The sequence below is a fragment of the Egretta garzetta genome, unplaced genomic scaffold (assembly GCF_000687185.1).
Source record: "Egretta garzetta isolate BGI_Z169 unplaced genomic scaffold, ASM68718v1 scaffold164, whole genome shotgun sequence".
NCBI lineage: Eukaryota > Metazoa > Chordata > Aves > Pelecaniformes > Ardeidae > Egretta > Egretta garzetta.
Genome location: NW_009259492.1, coordinates 415,962 through 427,408, shown reverse-complemented (window position 1 = coordinate 427,408; position 11,447 = coordinate 415,962).

The window sequence follows — 11,447 nt, the reverse complement described above, 5'->3', positions numbered from 1 at the left end:
CTCTTTGCTACGTTGGATTTTATTTCAAATACGCGGTTGAGAGTTTTAATCTGCTGCCAGCGCGCGTGCCACTGCAGGTGAACGCTCCTAAAAGCATATGTTTACCAACACTGTTGAAATCTGAAAAAGCTGTTATTTTAAAAAACTTCCTTCAATAGTCTGTGTAAGCACTGGCAGCCAAATATTCTCAGCTGCAGATGTATTCAAGTTCTTATTTAAAAACAAATTTCAGGCTTGCAAAAAGACTCAATTAAAGCAGTTTAGGTACAAAGTAAAAATTGCAGATATTTCATTTAGGGAGCCGGTGTCTGGCTCCTGAGCGCATCCCCCGATTCCCGGGGAAAAGAGAGCGTTTTTCTTGATGAACTCCCTTTGTGCGAGGCTCACAGCAAGCGCGTCTGCGGCTGAGCGATGATGGAGCAGGGCAGGAGGGACCAGCAGCGCTGTTGGCCCTTGTTGGGGGGTTGCTGGTGGGAAGATTGGGCTGGGATGGCGGGGAGAGGACAAACGGCCGGCTGGGCTGGGCTGCCCGCGGGGCGAAGGCGGCATGGGCCGTCCCTCACCCCCTGGAGCCGGGCCCTGGGAAGCGGAGCTGGGCAAGCTGTCTCTCGTGGGAGGCGTTTGCCAAGGAGCTCGCTGGAAGCAATCTGCATCCTGAGATATTGGCACCCCGAGGTTGCCTAAATGCCTGCCCTGGCCCTCCCTGAAGATGCTTTGATGCACCAGAGCCCCCCGCCTCACCCGTTCAAACCGAAGGTGAGCGTTAACGTCGAGCGGAACAGGGAAGGCTCAGCCCTACAGAGGGAGTACATCGGATGAGAAGCCTTGGGTAAGTGGCTTAAAGAGATCAAGGGATGAAGGTATGTGTGCTTAAATTCAAAGAACCCATGGTTTCAGTGTTCCTGGCAGACCAGGGGTGGATCTTGCTGATATAACTGTGGGTCTGCGGCAGGGAGTAAAAAAAGCTTGCCCCTGCCCCCAGCTTCTTCCTCTGTGAGTGAGAAAATAAGAAGAAATTGTTGTCTCATGGCGTTGCCTGGCAAAAGCGTGCCAGGGGTCTGTGCAGAATTTTAAGATTTGAAAATCAAAAAAAAAAAATAAAATAGCCCCCTAGCTGGGTATTAACAGCAAAGATGGCAAGACCAAAGGAATGCATTTCCCCGCTGGAGCAGAGGTGGTCGGGTCGATGGTGGTGCTTGGTCTCTGGAGACACCTCTACGTACGGGGGCTCCTCTCTCTGGGGCAGGGGGGTCTGTTGGGGCACGGGGATGTGGTGGCTGCCCGCCAGCTTCGCACCAGGCCTGGAGGCAACGTCTCAGGTCCCTTGGCTGAAATGACACTGCTCCGGTTCACGCCGGGGATGGGGCGCGGGGTGAGGGTCCCGCTGAGGTGGCAAAAGCATCTGGAGGGAAAGCTGCACCACCCGGGATCAGGCACCTCTTCTCCACCCAAAGCCCTTGAAGCGCTGACGGCAGAGGTCACTGAGTCCAGCGGTGTCGGGACGGCTGCTTGCGTGCTTGTCCCCTATGGACAAGGGCTTCAAAGCGGGCGGTGATGGCAGGGGGAACAAAATATCTGGCTTCCCCAGGTGTCCTGGTTTCAGCTGGGATAGAGTTAATTTTCTTCCTAGTAGCTGGCACAGTGCTGTGCTTTGGATTTAGTACTACAGAATGTTGATAACTCACTGATGTTTTTTGTTGTTGCCAAGTAGTGCTCAGACTACTCAAGGACTTTTTGAGGTTCTCCTGCTCGGCCAGGTACATAACGAGCCGGGAGGGGGCACAGCCAGGCCAGCTGACCCCAACTGACCAAAGAGCTATTCCAGACCATGGAACGTCATGCTTGGGGGGGTTCATCAGTCAGGGGGAGAGCGGTCGCTGCTCGGGACGGGCTGGGCATCGGTTGGCGGGTGGTGAGCAATTGCATTGAGCATCACTTGCTTTGTATATTCTATCTATATTCCCTTGCCATTATCATTATTATTATTGTTACTATTTTTTCTTGTTAAACTGTCTCGATCTCGCCCCCACCCCACTGAGGGAGGCGGGGAGTGAGCGAGCGGCTGCGTGGTGCTGAGTTGCCAGCTGGGTTAAACCACAACACCCAGGCCAAGCTCAAGAGCTGCCCTAGGGCTGGAGCCACGTGCAGGACATGAAAGCGAGAAGGTAAGTGTGAAAAATACCCGCAGTGTGAAAGGAGCACGGTTCATAATGCAAGAGCGTGCAAGCCGGGGCAGATCCATAGGGAATCTCAAAGCATAGCGGCTCGGGCTGCCTGGAAGGGGTGCGAGGATTAAGGATGCAAAGCGTTCAGGAGAGAGGTGGAGGAGAAGGTGCACACACAGAGGCTGCCTGGGAGCAATCGGCCTTGCTGGGCCAAAGCGTGAAGGCTGGGGAGGTTGTGTTTTTGCCCTGGCTCACCGGGCATCTTGGGCTAACTGGTTCTGCCCATAATTTGCCCTACATGCCAAAGTTGTAGTTAACGTTTTGCTGTGTTCTTTCCGTATTTGTAACATTTGTACCCTGGCCGCTTTTCAAAAGAAGGATCAGGAGATGCCATTTCTCTGTCAAGAGTCCTCTATTGGTGTGCACTTTTGAAGGACTCAGTAAGGATCTCGAAGCCAGTAAAACAGTATTCTCAAATGGATTATACTGTGTAAAATTGCACTGTTCATCATGATGACACCCAAGGTCAGTACTGCTGGTACAGGGGAGTGACTAAACAAACCAGCCAAATAACAAGAGAAGACCAGGAAACAGTAAGATACAGAACCCCAAAAAAAAAAAAAAAAAAAAAATTCTCTGGTTTTCTTTGAAATAACAAGTCAGAACTAATTCTGCAGAGTTCTTGCAGTGAAATATCTCCAGTGACTTCCCAGGGAGCCTTTGGTAGGAGCAGGAGCCACCCCACTCGTGGGAGTGCTTCTGCAGAATTACAGTCTGGCTGTGGGGAAAGCAGCAATGCCCAGCCTTTGTAGACTCAATGACTACAGTATAATTTTATTTATGGGTAAATAACACTTAGCACCAAGCGCACGAGCATTAATCTTAAAGCTAGGGGTTTTACTTCTACATTTCCTCCTATTGTAAAATTAATAACAGGTAAGATGCACTGGTGAATTTAAAAGGCCGTTACACCGCCGCGCTGGGGAGGCGCCTGGGTTCGCGTGCTTGCCGACACAGCTGCCTTCTCCGACCTCTCCCGGGGCAGATTTTCTGAGAACCTCCGAGTTCAAGCGAAAACAGCCAGGTGCAAATCCAAGGTGATGTTTCAAACGTGTCCTCTTCCACTGAATTAGAGCCCTCCAATGATACAACACTAAATTTATTCCGCAGGCTTCCAGTGAACAGAGTTTCACCAGGAAGTGTTGAATCATCACCCCAGAAAAGTTTGGCTGGAATGAAAAAGGTGATTTGCCAGCTCAGCTTTGCCTCTCTGGATGTCAGTGATCCCGTTGCTATGAACAAATGTCTCCATTCACCCTCGCCTTGCTCTTGACTTTATGGCTTCTCCTTGGCTGCCAGGTCCTCCTTGGACGCACCCTCTTCCAAACGACACACTCTCATTTCAAAATCCTTATTCATAAATGTCAACACTTGCAGACAGAAGAACGTAAATGTGGGCTCTAAATCTCTATTCAAACTCACAACGGCACCTTCTGGTTTATAAAGTGCCCCATTTCAAGCAGTTGCCATTGGATTCCCAGCCTGAATCAGCAGTAATAGGACGCCTCCCAACCCTGTCCTATGGTCTCTCAACCTATCAGTCACCAAAGGTTTGCATTGCCTCCATCCTTGGGGTTTGCAGCCCTAAGACCTACCAATCCATATTTTGAGATTTATTGGGCATTAATCTGTCTCTTAACTATAAATTTACTCATTTCCTTTTGCGATGTGATGTGTCAAGGTAGCGTCGGCATTTGCTTGATCCCGGGAAAATAAGGAAGTCTCTCAAAGATGAATTGAGCGATTGCTAAATTATTCATATGCGGTGCCTCGAAATCTTTACATTGGTTTCCTAAATCAGAGGAGCTAGAAAAATTGGAAGCCTCAGCTAATGCCCTTGTAATAATGTGTCATTCTGAAAGGAATTAGAACTAATATTTTGTCACTTTTCAGCGCTTTTTGTGAACACTGCTACACATAAATGCTTTGTGCTCTTGATGGAAAGCTGCGGATGGCATATTTTGACCATTATCGAGATTGCAATCCAAGGAATATTGCAGGCTTGCATCCTAGTGACAATAATGGGAAACGATTACGGAAAGTGCATCTTCATTGTCAGCGTGGTGGGAATACGAGGTGCTCGTGAGCAGGGAGCGTTCCGCAAGGTGAATGGAGGCAGAGCCGGGGCAGAGCGCGCCGGGAGGATGCTCGGGCTGCGGGGGGGCTGGATCAGGCCCCGGGGCCGGGAAGCCCCTGCCAGAACCAGAGCTGCTGCCTGACTTGTTGAAATGAGGTCATTCCAATACCGCTCCCACGGGACGTTACCCGGGGAAGTGGTTTTGACGTCGTTATTACCAGCATAAGGTAAACTCCAGGCATTGGTACGCTGGCATCCGAGTATGATTTTTTGCTTTGATGTTCTCTTAAGCTTATTTTTTTCCTTTTAACCTTTCTGGTCACATGAAGTGACCCCACTGAGGGTGTTCTTCAGGGCACGGGGACTCCACGCTTTAGCAAGGACGCAGAATGTAACTTTGATCTTTCCCTCGCTCGGTTTTCCTCCAGGCATGGGATTCGGAATTACTGTATGGGGGTGATTTCCAAAAGCACATCGTACTGGAGGGATTAAAAACCCAAGGCAGAGGAACCGCAGGCTCGGGGGGCTCATTCACCAGATGGGTGTAGAGCGGGACCAAGCGCCCTTTGGTGGATGGCGAGCTGCTTCCTGCAACGCCGCTTAAAGCTCAGCCGCGTTATTTGTGCTGCAGCAAAGACCTCACTGGGGTCAGAGAATTGGGAAAAAACGTAAAACCTGTGGGTTGAGATAAAGACAGTTTAATAACACAGTAGAGGAAAACAAAGTAGTAATAATAATAGAATATACAGAGTACACAAAACAAGTGATGCTCAATGCAACTGCTCACCACCCACTGGCTGATGCCCAGCTCGTCCCCAGCAGCGATTGCTCTCCCCCCCAGCCAACCCTCCCTAGTTTCTAAACTGGCCATGAGGCCATATGGTCTGGAATAGCCCTGGGGCCAGTTGGGGTCGGCTGTCCTGGCCGCACCCCCTCCCAGCTCCTTGTGCCCCTGGCAGAGCAGGGGAAGCTGAAAAGGCCTTGACTCGGTGTAAGCCCTGCTCAGCACCAACTGAGCCATCAGGGTGTTACCAACGTTCTTCTCATCCTAAACCCAAACCACAGCACTATACTATACTAGGAAGGAAATTAACTCTGCCCCAGCCAAAACCAGGGCATGTAGCCCTGATGTGTGGTGGGTGAACCACCATGCTTTGGGGACTGCATCAAAACCACTCTGGTTATCCCAGCACAGCTTCCTGGCAGGGACATGGGGACGATCCCTTCGCTGGGAGCCTCGCTGACAATAATCGGGCGAAGGCACCGTGTTCACATCGCCAGCAATTCCTCTTGCCTCAGACTCGCATGCATGCCGTTCTCCATGCTTTCCAAAGGGTGTTATGCTGAAAGGCCACGTAGGAGAAGGGACATCTTCATCTTACATCTCTGTGGGAAGTGGATTAATGCTTTTATTTCATAGTCATAAGTGGTACCTCCTTAATGGCCTTCATAACTGTTATCATCAAGTAGTACTATGTTTGATATCATGTAGTTTTCCATGCTGATGACTAATTCAAGTCCCTGTAAGAAATCATCAGGAAAAGCCAGGGCTGCCACGGTTTCTCCAAAATAAGCTGGAAGAGGTTTCCTAAAAATACGTTACGCCCTGTAACCCATCCCGCGGGCCTTTTCTGCCCATTTTCGCCTTACACATGGTGACAAGTGACGTACCTCCAATATCTCCAACCAAGACAGGCTTCCAAAGGATTCGGGCATCTCGGATAGTTCCATGTGTGTGTTATCAGCTGTCTTAAACATGAACAATCCTCCCATTATAAAAGCATCTTTGAGGCGTAACTGATTTGGATGAACATCAAAGCCCCTTTTTCCCCCAAGAAATGTGCTCATGTGGTCTTTAAGTGGAAAAGTCCTGATGTGACAGAGCGGTGTCAGCTTCGATCGTAGCAGTGACCTGGGGCCGGGCAAGGTCTGGGTTTCGGGACAGCTGGTGTCCTTAAGCTGTGAGCAGCGGTGATTTCTTTAAAAGTCCAGTCTCTAGTTCAGAATAGCCTGAACCAGATGGAATCTAATCAGGTAAACATGAAAATGAAATCTCAGAAATGCCTTTAATGTTTACTTCGAAGTAAAGTTATTTTAATGAATTCCAATTAACGATAAAAAAAAAAAAATCATGTTTGCTCGGCAGTCCCTATGGTTAACAAGAGATGCAGATGTTTTTTGCACTAATTGTTCTGATCTAAGTGTTCCCCTACTTTGCATTCAGAGCGCACCAGCTCACATTGCCCCATGGTATTTAAGTAAGAAAACCCGATTCCGTGATGCTTTATTTCACCAAAACGGAGAAACAAAACCCGCTCGACTTTGCATTTCAAAGTTATCTGACAAATTTTATGAACTTCTGATGTTTAAAGGAGACATTTCAAAGATCTTTTGCAACACAGTAACTCAGCCATGCTAATTTAGAAGTCTATCACCAAAAAATTTATTTCACCAAACTATTCCGCTGCCCCTAAACACCTCCTCACCCGAAGCTCTTCCAAAGTAACGTCCCCAAATAGATTGGAAGCAGAGATAAAGTAAAGCCAAGCCTCCTATCTCTGAGCTGTTGAATAGTCAATGCAAAACATGAGAACGACTCTGAAATTAAACCACTGTGCTCCCGCAGAAATATTCCAAGCTTCACTTGACATCTTTAGTTTGCTTTAGACAGGAAAATGTTCCCGGGGAAATGTTTCTCTCGTTAGAGGAAAATTGTAATGCTGCAAAAACCACCGAACTTGTCAGAAACTTTGCAGTTGTGCTCTTGAAAAAGAAAGCGTTGACTGGGTTTTTCTCATCTTTTTCAGATCAGTGTCAGACAGTGCTATTTCATGGTGGGGAGCCTGCCGTGAACCTCAGGTGCCCTCAGGCTGCCGGGCTTCAGCCCCTCGCTTTCCTTCTGGATGCGCTACAGATGGCGCCGCTAAGGTTCAGCTGTCAACGCCAGGACCCCCTTTTAAAGCGTTGGTTTATTTAAAATAACCAAGTCAGTGTTTCCTCTGGGTTTAGTTTCAGTTGTTCAGATGAGCCTGGTTAACTGTAACCTTAACCTGAAATCTGTCCTCTCATATAAAATACGGTAACGTGCTGCAGCTGGTAATCAGCATTTCAAAGGTTGGAGAGACCTTCATGCATGCACAGTTAATGAAATGATTAAAAACCGACTCATCTCCAGTCAAGAAAGCTTCTTAAGAATGGCAGAGTAAGGGTGAAGCCCGTGGGAGCTGCAACGCCTTCTGATCTGTCCTCACTGGCCATCGCTCCGTGTCCCCCAGGACAGGGTGCTTGGCCATGCCCTACCCTCAGCGCATGGACTTGCCTCTTACAACTACCCTCGCTCGAAGTACTCGTGCCATCTGTCGTTCTTGCCGAGAAGGCCAATGGCATCCTGAGGTGCATCAAGAGGAGTGTGGCCAGCAGGGCGAGGGAGGTTCTCCTCCCCCTCTACTCTGCCCTGGTGAGACCCCACCTGGAGCACTGGGTCCAGTTCTGGGCTCCCTGGTTCAAGAAAGATGAGGAACTCCTGGAGAGAGTCCAGAGGAGGGCAACTAGGATGATAGGGGGACTGGAGCATCTCCCCTATGAGGAAAGGCTGAGGGAGCTGGGCTTGTTCAGCCTGGAGAAGAGAAGGCTGAGAGGGGATCTCATCAACACCTACAAATATCTCAAGGGTGGGGGTCACGAGGGGCAATGGGCACAAACTGAAGCAGAAGAGGTTCCAGGTGAACATCAGGAAGAACTTGTTGATTGTGAGGGTGCCCGAGCCCTGGCCCAGGCTGCCCAGGGGGGCTGTGGAGTCTCCTTCTCTGGAGATCTTCAACCCCCGCCTGGCCGCTGTCCTGTGCCCCCTGCTCTGGGTGAGCCTGCTTGGGCAGGGGGGTGGCACTGGGTGAGCTCCTGAGGGCCCTGCCAGCCCCTGCCAGGCTGGGATTCTGGGATTCTCTTTCCCAAAAAGCTGCTGGAACGTTGGTAAGATGAAGGGAAGCACACAACAAATGGAGCAAGTGTGTAAGCATCTTTCATTTAGGTGGGAAACTCAACTCTTTGGTGGTTTGGCTGTTATAAAAGCCCTGCAAATTAGGGGGTCCTCCAATGTATTGTGTGGGAAAAAGAAAACCCCAAACCCCAAAAAACCAACACTCGCAGTAAAACCGCATGTGTGCGCACATACACACACGCAAAATTATAATTGCTAGCTATTTTAATGTTAATTAATTATACTGATCTCTACCAGTATATATTGCAGCGTATCCTGGGGTGGTGAATAATTCCATGTCTGTGATCCGCCGGTGACCTTCTGGGGTTACGGCTGTGTTCAGTGTCCCCTCACCTTCCTGAAAATGACATTTCAAGGAGAGCAAATGGGGTTTTGATGCAGAGCACTTACATATGTCAGCCAGAGTCAGCGCGGATTAAGTATGTGCTTGACTGCGGGCAGCTGGCTATCGATACGGATCGCGGTGGGATTTGATGGAAACTTAAAATAAACCTTGTGCAATTCCTCAGCTTGTTGCCTGTGGCCTGGATGGGGTCCCTCACCAAGCTGCTGGGCAGAATCCAGCCCCCAGAATTTGCCCCCAGTGGCAAAGTGGCCACTGAATCCCAGGCAGGGCTTCCCCGGGGGCACCCGGCTCAGGTTGGCGGGCACACGGATGCCGTCGGCAGCGCTGCCCAGCCAGTCTGTCTGCTCGGGTCCATATGGCAAGGGTCTTTAATACATAAATTACCTTTTTTCTTCATCTGCTGGTTCCTTCTGGTGTTATTGCACATGGGAGCATGGGGGAGAACATTAGCGACTTCCAGGCACGGGGGCGCTTGTGCTGCGACCACACAGAAACGTGGTCTCACAGTGAAATGTTGCTGCAGGAATGTACAAGAGCCGAACACGTATTCCTGCTTTTCCCACTTAGAAACGTGCTCGCAAGTGCATGAAATGTTGCTGCAACTCAACCCAAACCCCCAAAACATTGCACAGCCCTGCTTGCAGCGAGCCAGATTCCTTCGAAGAGATTTCGGCAGGCAAGCTGCCAAGGCTTGAAACTGCGGCCACCGAGAGAGATTTCTTTTTTGCTCCGGCTCATTAGCGAGAAGCAGCTGTTAGTTCATTCAGTATTAATGTCAGCCATCATGAAAGACACCCACTTGTAGGAAGAGGTGAATTTGGAGAGAGCTCGAAAGCAGGACTCTGTGCCAAATTGCATGGTAGCCGTCAGGGCGGCTGAATTATAACAAGACTCCATTTTTGGGAAACCATAAAGGAATAATGATAAAAGCAGACAAAATGTACATACTCCTGACTCAGCAGGCTCGAGCTGTAATGCACGCACTTGACTTGAAATTAATGCAACATATAAAATTAGGAGGACTTGTGCTGGGATGATTTCAAATGTCAAGGCGTGGGGGGGGGGGCGGGGGGGGGGAGCTCAGACGCAATTTTTTGCGGTTCATGCTTGATACAACCTGACTCTGCTGCTGCTTCAAAATTTTGCCCTGGGGAATATCTGGGGGGAAAAAAAAACCAAACCAAAACCCTCCTGAAATGAAGCTCACTTCATTTATTTTCCACTTCTGAAAATATAGGATAGGACTTTACCAATACTTAACTGTTTTTCTCCCTTTTAGGAATTCAAAAGGAAACAACAGACCCGCAGCGAGGATATTCGCAGCATTACAGAACCAGAAAACATAAAGCCAAAGTATGTGCTAGAGGAAATGTGTTTTTGTACAAATTACCCATTTTGCGGAATTATATAGGGGTGGGGCTACCGAACGAGGGGAGGGCAGGAAAGAAAATAACCCGGAAGGTGTCAGCGCTGCTTGCACCAAGGGGGAGTAATTGGGCTTACTACTTGTGTGCAAAATTCACACGGAAGATGCTGATTTTATTGTATAAATCAGAGAGAAAAAAATAGTCAAAATGATCTTGGGACTTGTGAGTGATGGGAAAAGGGGGGAGAAGGAAGAGGGGTGCTGCAGCGCCCTTCTCCCCGCTCCGGAGAGCGCTGGTGCTGCTGGCCCGGAGCGTTTGACCCACGGCATCGGTCCGCCCCGAGCGCCCCGGCACGTGCTACCAAACGCTGCTCCTGTGGTTGGAGCCCAAGGTGAAGGAAGAGCCCCCTCCCACACCGCTGGGCTGGGTTGCGTCGGTACTTTTGCCTGCGAGCCCAGCGCACGCCTGGGGACCTGAAGATTGCCTGGTTATTTCTCTCCCCCTGCAGCGGTGTTGATCTCAGGCATCTCAGACCTTGTGTTTCCCCGTCCTCTGCATCTTTTCCCAGGCATTTCACGTGGGCAGAAGATGGAGTTGAAGGCGGGAGTGTGAATGCCACCGGAGCGGCACGTTTCAGGGTTCGGCTTTCACGTGCAATAGGCACATCCGCGTGGGTGGCAATTACCGAGGTGATCTCTGCTTCCCTGGGAAACCTCATCAGCTGCCCAGCCAGCCCTCCCAAACCTGCTTCCTTCTCACCTAACCTCATCTTTCTCGAAAGGAATCCCTTCTTCTAGGCAGCATCAAGTCTCATATTTGGACACTTCTAAGATGCAGCTGGACAGGGTGCTGGGCCACCTTGTCTAGACTTGCCTAGAAAGGTTGGACCAGATGATCCCTGAGGTCCCTTCCAACCTGGGATTCTGTGATTCATGGGTAAAGCATCCGAGCAGCGAGGCAGGTCTCTGCAAACACCCCATGCAACACGTCGCTTGCAGTCATCCCCTCTCTCTGGGTGCTTTCAGCTCCACCAGGCTCTGTGGCAGTGGTGGCACCGACCCCAAGTCCATGCACAAGCAGCATCGGGGATCACTCTATTTAACACTTTACATCCCTTTTCTTATTGGTCCCAAAACAAAATCTCCACACCTGCAGATCCTGTACTTGTTCCCACACCTGCAGATCCTATGCTTATCCCCCCAATGCTCCCTTGCTCTTTTTGTTGCTGTTAAACCCTGTCTTTGTTAGGCTTTGCAGCACGGGGAGTTGGAGCAGCAGCCCAAGGCGAGGGAGAAAATCCCGGTACGCAGGTGATGGGGATCGGGAAGCGGGGGAGATGGGAGCAAGGGGAGCGCTCGGGTGGTCCGGTGCACTGGCACAGGGGCGGGGGAGATGGGCATCCCCAGGGGTTCACACTGCGGCAGGGTAAATGCCT